Source organism: Periophthalmus magnuspinnatus, chromosome 23 (genome assembly GCF_009829125.3).
Source record: "Periophthalmus magnuspinnatus isolate fPerMag1 chromosome 23, fPerMag1.2.pri, whole genome shotgun sequence".
NCBI classification, from domain to species: Eukaryota; Metazoa; Chordata; class Actinopteri; order Gobiiformes; family Gobiidae; genus Periophthalmus; species Periophthalmus magnuspinnatus.
Window position 1 is genome coordinate 2,999,781 of NC_047148.1, and position 12,733 is coordinate 3,012,513.

General features: G+C 43.3%; 1 pseudogene; it reads left to right on the top strand.

Moving 5' to 3' along the window:
* The first annotated feature begins 950 nt into the window (after nt 1–950).
* The window catches only part of LOC129457368 (uncharacterized), a 19,137-nt pseudogene continuing 7,354 nt past the window's right edge, over nt 951–12,733 (top strand).

Genomic DNA, 12,733 nt, shown 5'->3' on the forward strand with positions numbered 1-12,733 from the left:
AAGGTGAGGAGAAAGCGCTCTGCTGTCGACGCTTCCCCTACTCCGCATAAGCGCAGCAAAGGGGATCGCTCTGCGGGATTATCCTCGAAGGTGGATAGCCTTACTTCAGAGCTCACTAGAATGAAAGCTCTCATTGAGTCCATGCAGACTCGGGATAGCGACCAGCGAGCTGCCCAGCGGGATGTGGTTTCTGTTTGCGAAGACGATGCCTTGTCTGTGGCGGCGTCAGATACACACTTCCACGACACTGACCCACACACTGGGGGCGGTTTGGATGTGTCTTCTGACATATCAGAGTTGAGCTCACACAACTCCACCTGCTCTCAGGGAGGTGACGATGACTCAGCTGCCTCCTCTTTACGCGTGGCTTTTGCACGGTTACAATTGGAGGCACCGGCGGCGCAGCCTGTGGTTTCTAGTGCGTTTTTTAGACGACAGAGCTCTGCGTCTTCCTTTTTGGTTCCTCCCACTACGGAGTATATTAAGGAACTACATGCCTGCTGGTCAGATACAAAAGCGTTTTCTAAACCGACGTCTGATGGAAGGGTCCTTCCTGCCATGCAGGAGGCGCCCAAGTTTGGATTGGGACATATGCCAGCGATTGAACCAGCTGTGGCCTCCCTTATTGTGGCTCCAGAGGAGGCTCTGAGACCCAATGCCAGGTGCCCGCAACCTCAGTGCCGGGTTACTGACGAATTGCTGTGTAAAGCTTATGACTCTGGGGCGCGCATGGGTCCTATTGGCAATTCCCTGTCCCATTTACTGTTAGGTTTAGCGACTTCACTAGAGGCTTCTAATGTAAGCCTCTAACTAGAGGCTTACAAGGCTTGGTCGACACGTCCCTACAAGCATTTGCTTTTATGTCAAGGGAGCTGAGCGAAGCTCCCAGGCCGGCAGTCGGTTGTTTCACCCCGGAACAGCTCCAGTACTGGGCTGCCAACACCCCAGACATGTGGGTGTTGACCACCTTATCACGGGGATACCGCCTACAGTTCTGACACCAGCCTCCTGTTTTCGGCCAGGTCCGAATGACTGTCATTTCGGACCTGGCAAAATCCGTGGCACTCAATCTAGAAATAGCAACCTTGTTGGAAAAGGGTGCAATTGTACACGTAGACCCTCGGCAGGATCCGGGTTTTTTATTTTTCAAGATACTTTCTTGTCCCGAAGAAAACTGGCAACTTCCGTCCAGTTTTAGACCTGCGAGGTCTCAATGTGTTTTTAAAAGTCATGCCTTTCCACATGCTGCGCACGTCAGAAGTGCTTCAGGCACTTTCCCCAGGCGAATGGTACACGACAATCGACCTGAAGGATGCTTATTTTCATGTACCAATCGCTTTGCTTTTCAGGGGAGACATTTTCAGTTCAGGGTCCTCTCCTTTGGGCTGTCCCTGTCACCCAGGGTGTTCACTCGAGTGGTGGCAGCAGCCTTGTCTCCACTGCAGGCTTGAAGATTCTATCTTACCTCGGCGACTGGTTAATTTGTGCACCCAGCCGCGACCAGGCCATTCGCGACACAAGGCTTGTACTCGAGCATGTGAGCCGCATGGGTCTGTGTCTGAATATGGACAAGAGCAATCTGATCCCGACCCAGGACACTGTCTTTTTGGGGATGGCTTTAAGCACTGTCACCATGGTTGCGTGCCCTTCTCCCACAAGGGTAGACAACATCATGGGGATGCTGGGTGCATTCCAAGAGGGAGAGGCCCTGCCGTTCCTGCAATATCTCCAGCTTCTGGGCAGGTTGGTAGCAGCCTCCAGTGTAGTTCCGCTTTCATTACAGCCGATGCAGATGTGGCTGAACAGCCTGCATCTGGATCCAACTCGGGTCGCAACCAGACGCAAGAGGCTGCGTGTGTCTCTCCAGTGTCTGCACTCTTTGTCTCAGTGGAGAGACAGACGTTGGATCCTACAGGGCGTCCCGTTGGGGCTTCTACCGTCACGGAGAGAGGTTGTGTATACGGATGCATCCTCCACGGGTTGGGGTGCAACATGGCAAGGTTGTGTGATACAAGGGACATGGACCTCGAGTCTGATCGAAGAACACATAAATGTGCTGGAGTTAATGGCTGTGGACTTGGCACTGCACCATTTTCTGCCGAACTTACAAGGCAGGCATGTGCTTGTACGTTCAGACAACAGGTCAGTGGTTTACCATATAAATCACATGGGAGGGACCAGATCAGTGAATCTCACGCAGAGAACACAGCAGCTTCTCATGTGGGCGTCCGGCCATTTTGCCAGCCTGCGGGCAGCCTATCTCCCGGGGACACTGAATCAGGTGGCAAATTTCCTCTCTCACCAGATTCTCTTGCCGGGGTAATGGAAGCTTCACCCAGAGGTGGTCTGCACCATCTGGAGGGTGGTGGAAGTGGATCTGTTCGCTTCAGAGGAAGCGACCCATTGCCCTCTCTGGTTCTCTCTGAGGGACAACACCAGCCTGCTGGGTCAGGACGCATTGGCTCACGACTGGCCTCACGTTCTCTTCTACGCTTTTCCTCCTTTTACCCTGATTTATCAAACACTCTGCAAGGCCCGGTGTTGTATTCTCAGAGTATGCTGGAGGAATAGGACATACGATCTGTAATGCCTGGGCACCATCGACACAGAGGCTGTACACAAACAGGTGGAAACTGTTTGAGGAATGGTGCAAGGGACATGGACAAGATGCGGTGCGCTGTTCAGTCTCTGCTATCTTGGCGTTTTTGCAGGAACTTTTGGATCGTGGTCTGTCGCCTTCGACATTAAAGGTATATGTGGCTGCAATATCTTGCTGGCACAGTGTGAATGGTGGCACTGTGGGCAGTGACAAGAATGTTTCCCATTTCTTGAAAGGTGCTAGACGGCTTCGCCAACCTACACGGCCAGTGGCTCCTTCATGGGATCTTTCACTGGTCCTGGAGACTCTGTGAGATTTCTCCTTGCCATGGCTTTGGGTAAGCGTATGGGTGAACTGCAGGCCCTGTCTGTCAATGAGTCCTGCTGTAGATGGCATGCTGATGGCTCAGGTGTAACTCTCTGGCCTAATGTCTCTTTCCTCCCTAAGGTGTTATCTTCTGCTGATAATGCCCAACCACTCCAGTTGGCGAGGTCTGGCACGGAATTCACCACAGAACCTTTATGCCCTATTCGCTCATTGGAGGCTTATATACAGGTTACGGCAGGTATAAGATGGTTGGAAAGTCTGTTTGTGTGTTATGCTGGCCCACGTAAGGGTAGGGCTCTCTCTACACAGCGTCTCTCTTGGTGGGTTGTAGAGACCATTAAACATGCTTATACCTCGCAGGGGCGGCTGATGCCTGAGGGCGTGAGATGCCATTCAACCAGGGGCCTTTCTACCTCCTGGGCTGCTATGCATGGGATTCCCCTAAATGTGATCTGTGCTGCGGACTATTGGACCTCACCCTGCACGTTTGCCAGATTTTACCGGGTGAATGCCGCGGTGAGGAGCTCAGTCACACGGGAGGAGCTCGGAGTAGAGCCGCTGCTCCTACACGTTGAGAGGAACCAGTTGAGGTGGCTCGGGCATCTGCTCAGGATGCCTCCCGGACGCCTCCCTAGGGAGGTGTTCTGGGCATGTCCCACCAGGAGGAGGCCCCGGGGAAGACCCAGGACACGCTGGAGGGACTATGTCTCTCAGCTGGCCTGGGAACGCCTTGGGATCCCACCGGAGGAGCTGGAGGACGTGTCTGGGGTGAGGAAAGTTTGGGAGTCCCTGTTTAGACTGCTGCCCCCGCGACTCGGCCCCGGATAAGCGGAAGAAAATGGTTGGATGGATGGATGAATGTCGCGGTCCCCCATCCCCTGGATGGAGTGTTATGCAAGCATCATGCTTCATTATGAGGAGGTAGGTTACTTGTCGTGGTCTATGGATTCCTCGTGACCATGTTGTTACAAGTCATCCAGTGCTTGAAGCACCGCCTCTGGCGGTCAGAAGGGAAGAAATAGAACGAAAGTTACATATGTAACTATGGTTCTATGAATCCCGGATGAACGCCAGAGGTCTCTGTCCCTCGGAATCCTCGGGCCCTCGCGAGAAGGTTAATGGACTGTGCTTCCGGAGTCACGTGACTATATAGCCTTACGTGGGTCACCGGAAGGTCATAGGTGAATTTGTTGTTATTAAATCTTGACCTGCGCATGCGTAAGAGTGATCATTCAGTGCTTGAAGCACCGCCTGTGGCGGTCATCCGGGATTCATAGAACCGTAGTTACTGTAGTAACTTTCGTTCTACTCAATCGAACCCTTTCTCTCTCTACCCCCCTCTCTCTCGCTGTCTTTTCCTTTCTCTCTCTGTCCCTCTCTTTCCCTTTCCCTCTCTGTCTCTCTCTTTTTTCACTCTCTCTCAAAACCCAACAAGTTAACTCAAGCTAAACAACAAGAAATTATTATCCCAACGTAATAACTGTAGTGCTAAAGATTTGGAGATTTGGAGGTGTACAAAAAGGCAGTTAAGGGTTCAACGACTAATCAGAAGCTCATTGGTTCAGTCTTTGCCATACTGTCATTGAATCCTTGAGCAAGACACTTCCCTTGCATCGCCTATTTCAGTAGATTTATACATTATAACTTAAAATAAAGTTAAGGAGTAATTTTGAATGTCTTGGAAATTAGAATTATTAAAGGCGCACTGCGTAACTTTTTTGGTGAAGGGTATACACAACTACTCGTCTCCATGGAGATGTTATTACTTTGCCATCTATGTTCCACAGTGTTGAAACAAACATATTTATAGAGACAAGCGGGTAAAATTACAGGTCAGATCTATGGAGAGGCAACCCCGTTAACAGTAAAATATGCATGTTTTTCAAGATATTTTCATGCAATAAAAACACCTATAATTGATTAAATGCAAGATAGATATGTTTAATGTCATACTGTGGAGCATTCCAGGCATCGCCATGGAAACAAGCAGCTCTGTCACCCCAACCAGAAAAGTTACATAGTGCACCTTTAAACTCTGCTAAAACATCTAAGTTATCATTTCATTACTTGCTTTCATTGCAGGATTAGCACAATCCCCTGTCTTTGTTTTCAGATAACTTTTTTGTCAAATAAAAAATGTTACAGGTGAAAAGTTAATCTGAATATCCCCTGTCCTCCACCACGTAATGTTGACTATAGTAGAGATAATAGCACCAAAGGGCAGTGTTCATTGACTGATACAAAAATAATGTGTAGGTAATGACATTTCACTATAGATTTAATGTAGTTGAAATAAATGAACCTATACCTTTGTGCAAATGTTAAATGTAAATCTTCATATAGCCAAAGTCGTGTGTGTGATATATTGTCATTATGAAAATAGTTGAGTTCCTATTATAGTGATTAGAGAGGTGGTGAGAAGAACGATTTACAAAATGAAGGGTTTTGACAATGTTGATAAGACTAGAAAGGTAGGGAGATGCTGCTTACGGAGGATATTTTATTACCTATATTTTACTTCTGTGGGGTATTAACTGCTAACACATAACATATTTAGATCACCATGTTACCTTTTATTGTTATGAAAATGCTATATTCTAAAACAACATATTAACATGTCTAATATGAATCCCTCACTCTTTGCTCTCCGCGCAATCATTCATCATCACACAATCAGGATACATCCTGCCAAACTACTGCACATAGCATCAGGTTTGTAAAGTTGTAGTGCATTGTTTTATATCCTACTTTTGTATATTTATGGAAAATTGAGGGTGCTTGAGGGTGCATGGTTGACGTAGGCTTGTGGGTGGGGCATTGTGTGTGTGTCGATTTTGCATAATACCATATAATACAATACAGCCATAAAGTAATGGAAGTATAGGTTCAGCCATTACTCATTGTTTCTGTGCACTCTGTTTTTTGTTTTCAGAAACCAGTTTTCCCTATTGATTACATTGCCATGAATTGTCCAAAAGTAAATGCACAAAAGTTTAACCTGACCATTTCTATAATTAGACCCAAAAAGGTCACTGCATTGCAAAAATATGCATTTTAACAGGATTCATTTCAGCTGCCCCCATATTAAATATTATTGGCCTATAGAACGTTGGGATGCCATCTGAAATACTATAGTACTTTATGTAGTATATTTACATTAGCCTATCTCAAATTGGCTTTGTAATTGAGTCCTGTCTGAGATTCTGGAGGTGAAAATGTGATCCTGACAGATTCAAATTTGAAGATGGTTATTGTCACAGCCAGTGCTCTAATGCTCTGCCAAACCTCCACAGCTGCTCTGTTTAAAACGGCACATTCACACGCTGCATAACGCCACTTATTCACTTCCACTCACTGCATGGGGTTTGGCTGCTTCTCCTGTCTGCTTTTCACCCAATAACACTATTTTCCTATTTTCTCTCTCTTTCTTTTCTTACTCTCCAACTCTCCCCATTTTGCATTATTTTTTTTTAAATAAAATAATATAGTTAAAGAAGGCATATTATGTTTTTGTCTCCTATAATTTAGTTTGTATTTTGGATATTTTAAATTGCAATATTAATATTGATTTAAAATTACATAATAAAAGACCTCTGACTACCAGGCAGGAAAATTGCATTGCCCAATAAGGTATTTGGAGCCACTTCCTGCCTGAACCTTTATGTGCATTGTTAAGTGCCATTAAAATAGTTGGAGACTTGACACTTACTTTTACAATATTCAGACCAATAACAAACTGAAATGTCAACACAACTCAAAATCAAGATTCAAAGGGCAAGGAGATCAGTAACAAATGAGGAGCTCAGAGTAGAGCCACTGCTCTTCCACATGGAGAAGTGTCAGCTGAGGTGGCTCGGGCATGTGTTCTGGATGCCTCCTGGATGCCTCCATGGAGAGGTGTTCCAGGGATGTGCCACCAGGTGGAGATCCTGGCGAAGACACAGAACAAACTGGAGGGACTATCTCTTGGCTAGCCTGGAAACGAAGTGCGTGCCTTTGCAATGGATAAAGCGTAATTTTGTACTATTTTAATATTTTTTTTTACAGTGTATCTTGTCTTTGCTCCTGCCCCTGCTCCTGCTTCTGCTCCTGAATCAGTTTTGGACATCATGCACACATCCTTGTCATGAAAAACACATAAAGAAATGCATATGATGTAGTTTTTAAGTTAAAGACAATGGATCTGGTCATCAAAGAAGGAAATGGAGCCACTGCACGTAAGCTTGGCATCAGTGAATCAATGGTGCAAACTTTGGAGGCAGCTGCAGGAAGAACTTAGTCAATGTAAAAGATGACAAAAGCTTTCAGAGGAAATAAAAGTAGATGACCTATGTTGTTGCTGTTTTATTTTCTAAACACGCAGGTATGCTCATCCCGTATTGGTGACTTGTTACCGTACTGCCGATTTTCTGGCAGGCAAAATTGTGTCTTAAATTAATCTTTTGTGTTAATCTTTATGTGTAAATATCTCATGTTACAACATGAAAACCTGTAGCTTATATTCAAGTGCAGCTTATATATGTACAAAATTGATTTTCTTTTATTCAGGTGCACTCAATAGTCCAAATGTTATGGTAAACTTGTATTCTTACTGCAATTGGCCAACCGTGAGCACTGTTCTATGCTATGTCTTCTTTACATTTTCATTTCATCTTGCATTTTATCTGTGACGGTTTTATTAGTTATTTTGAAAGGATAATTCCCCTGACATTTTTGCAGAAAAACGCTAAATCCTGACAGATCAGGCAGTGGATAGTGAGCGGGTGAATGTCACTGATGAACATGCTAAATACTAATGCTAATGCTAATTTGAGAGCTTAATATATATTTAAATAACACCATTGACTGAAATAATCTATACTGAAAAATAATTGGTTCATCCTTACAACAAATTTTATTTTGTTGTTATGTTACATTTAACATTCTAATAGAAGTTAGCATTAGCACTGACACACAAAGATGCACCTATGTAAACACAGAAATATCCTCTGGTGAAGTTTTCCTTATATTTGTAGTGTTTAACATGTCAGTATCATCCACCCGCAGCTCCCTGTCCCCTGCCTGATCTGTCAGGATTTACTGATTTTAGCATGACTGCAAAAACCTCATAGACATTACATAAAATACAATGTGGCAACCAATGGGGACATTTGCCCACCAACTCAAAGGTATGCTGTTGTGTTCTTAGGCAAGACACTTCATGAATATGTTAGTTTAATAGTAATTTTAATATGAGAAAGAGAAAAAATAAATAAATCTTTTAATAACAAGATTCCCGGAAGGCATAGAGCACTAAAGTTAAATTTTAGAACATTTAGATTGTTTATGACATCTCCATGAAGGCAAATAACAATCTGCCATCCACCAGCTCGAGTCAGGTCAGTGGAGAGGCAAGTCAAACACAATATTTGAATTAACACTAATTCAAGGATACAAATTGGTTATATTTAATTGTTTGATGCCAGCAATTGATCACACTCCCACACATATTAGAGACAAGAGGAGCAGGAGAGGGTAAGATTTTGAATTCTGAAACAAAACAAAAAAACAAATAATTACTTTATTCCCTTGTTTGAAGGATTAGTTAAGCATAGCTTTGTTGTTTAATCCTCTTTTTGCAGTATTTTTAAGTTTTACAATATTATTAATATATTCTATATTCAAAGACAAAAATCACCCTTTCAGTAGTTTGATATACTGTTCATAGGTTAGAGTGTGCCCAGAATAACTCAACTTCAGATAGAGGCGTCCCTCCAGTTAGAGCTGATCTCTACATGTAGTGTTGCCATGGAAATTTACCATCCAAAAAGCTGCATTGGAAATACAGTGGTTATACATCCCTGTAGTCTAAAAGAGGCCAAACAGATTTGAATGCCAGAGAAATCTTGTTCATGTGAATCAATTGGAGCCATGATATTTCAGTCCTCCTCTTTACATGATTCCTCCAGTCTCCTCTGGTGTTTGGTAATGGCTTCTCTCACCTGCAGCTCATTCAGCAGCACTAGGCCCTGTGTCTATAGTCTGCGGTGTGTCTGGTACTTCCACAACTGCTCAGTGTGCAAGAGGAGACTGGAGCAAGCACCAGGCAACTGCCCAATCATCAGCTGAGCCTTTGGGTCCCAAAGGTAAGGATGAAGGATGAGGAGAAAGCGAGAGGGAGGAGAAAAAGTGGTAGATAGAAAGAAAGAGGGAATAGAGAGAAAAGGAGGAGAGGGTAGAGGAGAGCATCAAAGAGAGAGAAGGGGGAGGAAGATGAAAAGAGATGAGAGAAGAAGGAAAAAAGTGAAAGAGAGAGATAGAAACAGAGAGCAAGAAAAGGTATAGACAAGAAAGGGAAAATAGTGAAGGGGAGAGAGAGAGAGAGAGAGAGAGAAAGAGAGAGAGTTAAGGAACCAGGAAAGGGTAGGAAAAGAGAGGAAGATGAAAGATAACAGACAAGTGAAGGACAGAAGGGTACAGATGGAGAAAAAAAGAGGAAGAGAAGTAAGGGATAGACAAAGAGAGAAGGAGGAGAAGATAAAGGCAAAGAGAGAGGAGAAATATAGTAGATAAGCAAAGAGAGATGGGAAGAGATGGAGGGAGAGAACTAAATGAGAGAATGAAGGTAAGAGATATAAGTAAGGGGATAAAGAGAGAAAGAGAGAGAGGCAGGGAAAAAGAGGAGAGAGGGAGAGAAGTGAAGGATAGAGAGATAGGGTGAAAGATAAGAGAGAGTGAGTGTGTGGGGAGAGGTAAAGAGGAGAAAGGGAAGACAATTACATGAGAAAGAGAAAAAAAGCAATACATAGCAAAGAAGAAAAGAGTGGAGGAAAAGAGAGGAGGGAGATAGAAAGATGGCAGACAAGTGGAGGAGAGGAGGGAAGGATAGGACAGGTTCTTGCACAAGGAGTTATGGGTTCAAATGCACATCTTGTCTCCTTTGGTCTGCTATCTTATTCTCTGACAGCTTCAGCCTTGTCCGGAAGGCAAAAATGTGAAACCGCTTAATCAAAAACGCCATCACCACAGCAACAGAGGCTAACCCAGAGCTGTGCACAGTTATAGATGATAACAAGGAACAATGTCAATGTAGCCCAACACTGCAGACTCAATCCACAGCCAAACCAGAGAAAAATAACTGGGCTAAAACTAAAAAAAAAAAAAAAAAAAAAAAATCAAAACCAGACAAATAAAAGGGTCAAAACCAGACCCAACCCTAACCAAAACCTGATCTAAACCAGACCTAAACCAGACGAAAACTAAAGAAAGACCAGAGCTAAACCAGACTAAAACTAGAGAAAGACCAGACCTAAACTGCTCCTAAAACCAGATCAAAGCCAGACTGAAACCAGACTAAAACAAGACCAAATTGAAATCAGAAACATAACCCAGCTAGGCTAATGAAAAAAAAAAAAAAAAAAAAAAATATATATATATATATATATATATATCATCACGGTAACAGAGAGAAGCTCAGGGTTATGGACAGTTACAGACACAAACAAAGAAGATCTCACTACAGCCCAAGACTGGAGACTCAATCCAGACCAAAACCACAGAAAAAACAGACCAAAACCAGATCTGAACAGATGTACACTGGACCAAAAACAGACTTAAACTGGACTATAATAATAATAATGGCTTACACTTGTAATGCGCTTTTTCAAAGCCTCTCAAAGCACTACACTATAGTCATTATTCATTCATGACTATAAGGAGCTGATTTAGGAGGTAGATTGAGGTAGATTTATGCGTTAAGGGTTAGAGTCAGGAGTAAAAAAACAAAAAACAAAAACAAAAAAAAAAAAGCAGTTAGCATTAGGAGGTAAGTAGTTACTCCTGAATCATTCTTAATAAATATTTTTTTCATTATGAATTAAGGCTTCGTTCATGTTTTAGTAAGGCTGATTAGATATGGTTATTATACAGTTGAAACCAGAAGTTTACATACACTGTATGAAAAGTCTCTTTCTGACATGAAATCAGACTAAACTTTTCCTGTTTTAGGCCAAGTAGGATTATCAAAACTATTTCTATATGCTAAATGAGAGAATAATGAGAGAAGGATTTTTTTAAGATGATTTTTTTATTACTTTCTTCACAGTTAGAACTTACCTAGAATATATTTCATAAGTATTTGGGATCATTTCCTTTAAACTGTATAAGTAGGGTCAAATGTTTTGGATATCCTTCCACAACCTTGGCAGGAATTTTGGCTCATTCCTCGTGCCAAGTTTTTATAGGCCGCCTTGCTCACACATGCCTTTTCAGGTCTGCCCATAATTTTTCAATTGGATTGAGATTAGGGCCACTCCAAAATACTCTCTATGTTATCCGTAAGACACTTTGTAACTAGTTTGACAGTATGCTACAGGTCATTGTCCATTTGGAAGAGCCATTTGCATCCAAGCATCCTCCTGGATGGTGTCTTTAGATGTTGCTTCAGTATTTCCACATAATGTTCTTTCCTCATGATGCCATCTATTTTTTGAAGCACACCAGTCCCTCCTGCAGCAAAACAACCCCACAGCATGATGCTGCCACCCCCACAGTTGAGAGCTCTTGCAAGCCTCCCCCTTTTTCCTTTAAACGTAATTATGCTCATTAAGGCCAAACAGTGTAAATTTTGTTTTGTCAGGACATTTCTCCAAAAAATAAGGTCTTTGTACCTGTGTGCATTTGCAAACTGTAATCTGGCTTTTTCCCTTTTCTTTAGGAGTAATGGCTTCTTCCTGGCAGAGTGGCCTTTCAGCCTATGTTAGTACAATACTCGTTTCAGTGAGTGTAATCCCTCAGTTGTCCAGGTCTGATCCATAACAAAGATGACTGGACAAAACGTTGTTGGAGTGAAGACATTTCACTGCTCATCCAAGCCACTTCTTCAGTTCTGTTCGGCTTGGATGAGCAGGGGATAGTGACACACTCTTACCTGCTTCAGCCAACATCGTCACAAGGTCTTTTGTTCTTGGGTGTATATGCACATTTCGGACCAAAGCACATTCAATTCTGGGACACAGAACCCATTTCCTTCTTGAGCGGTATGATGACTGGACATTACCATGGGGTTTGCCAAGAATGTGAAACAAATGTGTGATGTGTGAATATATATATATATATATATATATATATATATATATATATATATATAGATATATATATATATATATATATATATATATATATATATATATATATATATATATACACATCAGGGCTGGCCCAGCCTATAAGATGAGCCGTAAGGCAAAGCTCTCGATTTACTGGTCAAGCTAGGTTCCTACCCTCACCTATGATCATGAGCTCTGGGTAATGACCGAAAGGACAAGATCACGGATACAAGCGGCCAGAATGGGTTTCCTCCATAGGGTGGCCGGGTGCACCCTTAGGGATAGGGTGAGGAGCTCTGTCACAAGGGAGCAGCTCAGACTAGAGCCGCAGCTCATACACGTCGAGAGGAACCAGTTGAGGTGGCTCGGGCATCTGTTCAGGATGCCTCCTGGACCCCAGGGAAGACCCAGGACAAGCTGGAGGGACCATGTCTCTCGGCTGACCTGGGAACGCCTTGGAGTCCCACTGGAGGAGCTGGAGGACATGTCTGGAGTGAGGGAAGTCTGGAATCCCTGCTTAGACTGCTGCCCCCGCAACCCGGCCCCGTATAAGCGGAAGAAAATGGATGGATGGCATTTACAATATGAGTTCATTAGTGCAAAAGGATAATTTGTACATTTGAATAGGTCCATACAAGCATGTGATGAATCAAATCAGAAGCCTTTGGGTACAGCTACATGGGTGCACAGCTATACACTAAAACGACAAATTCATTTTTCC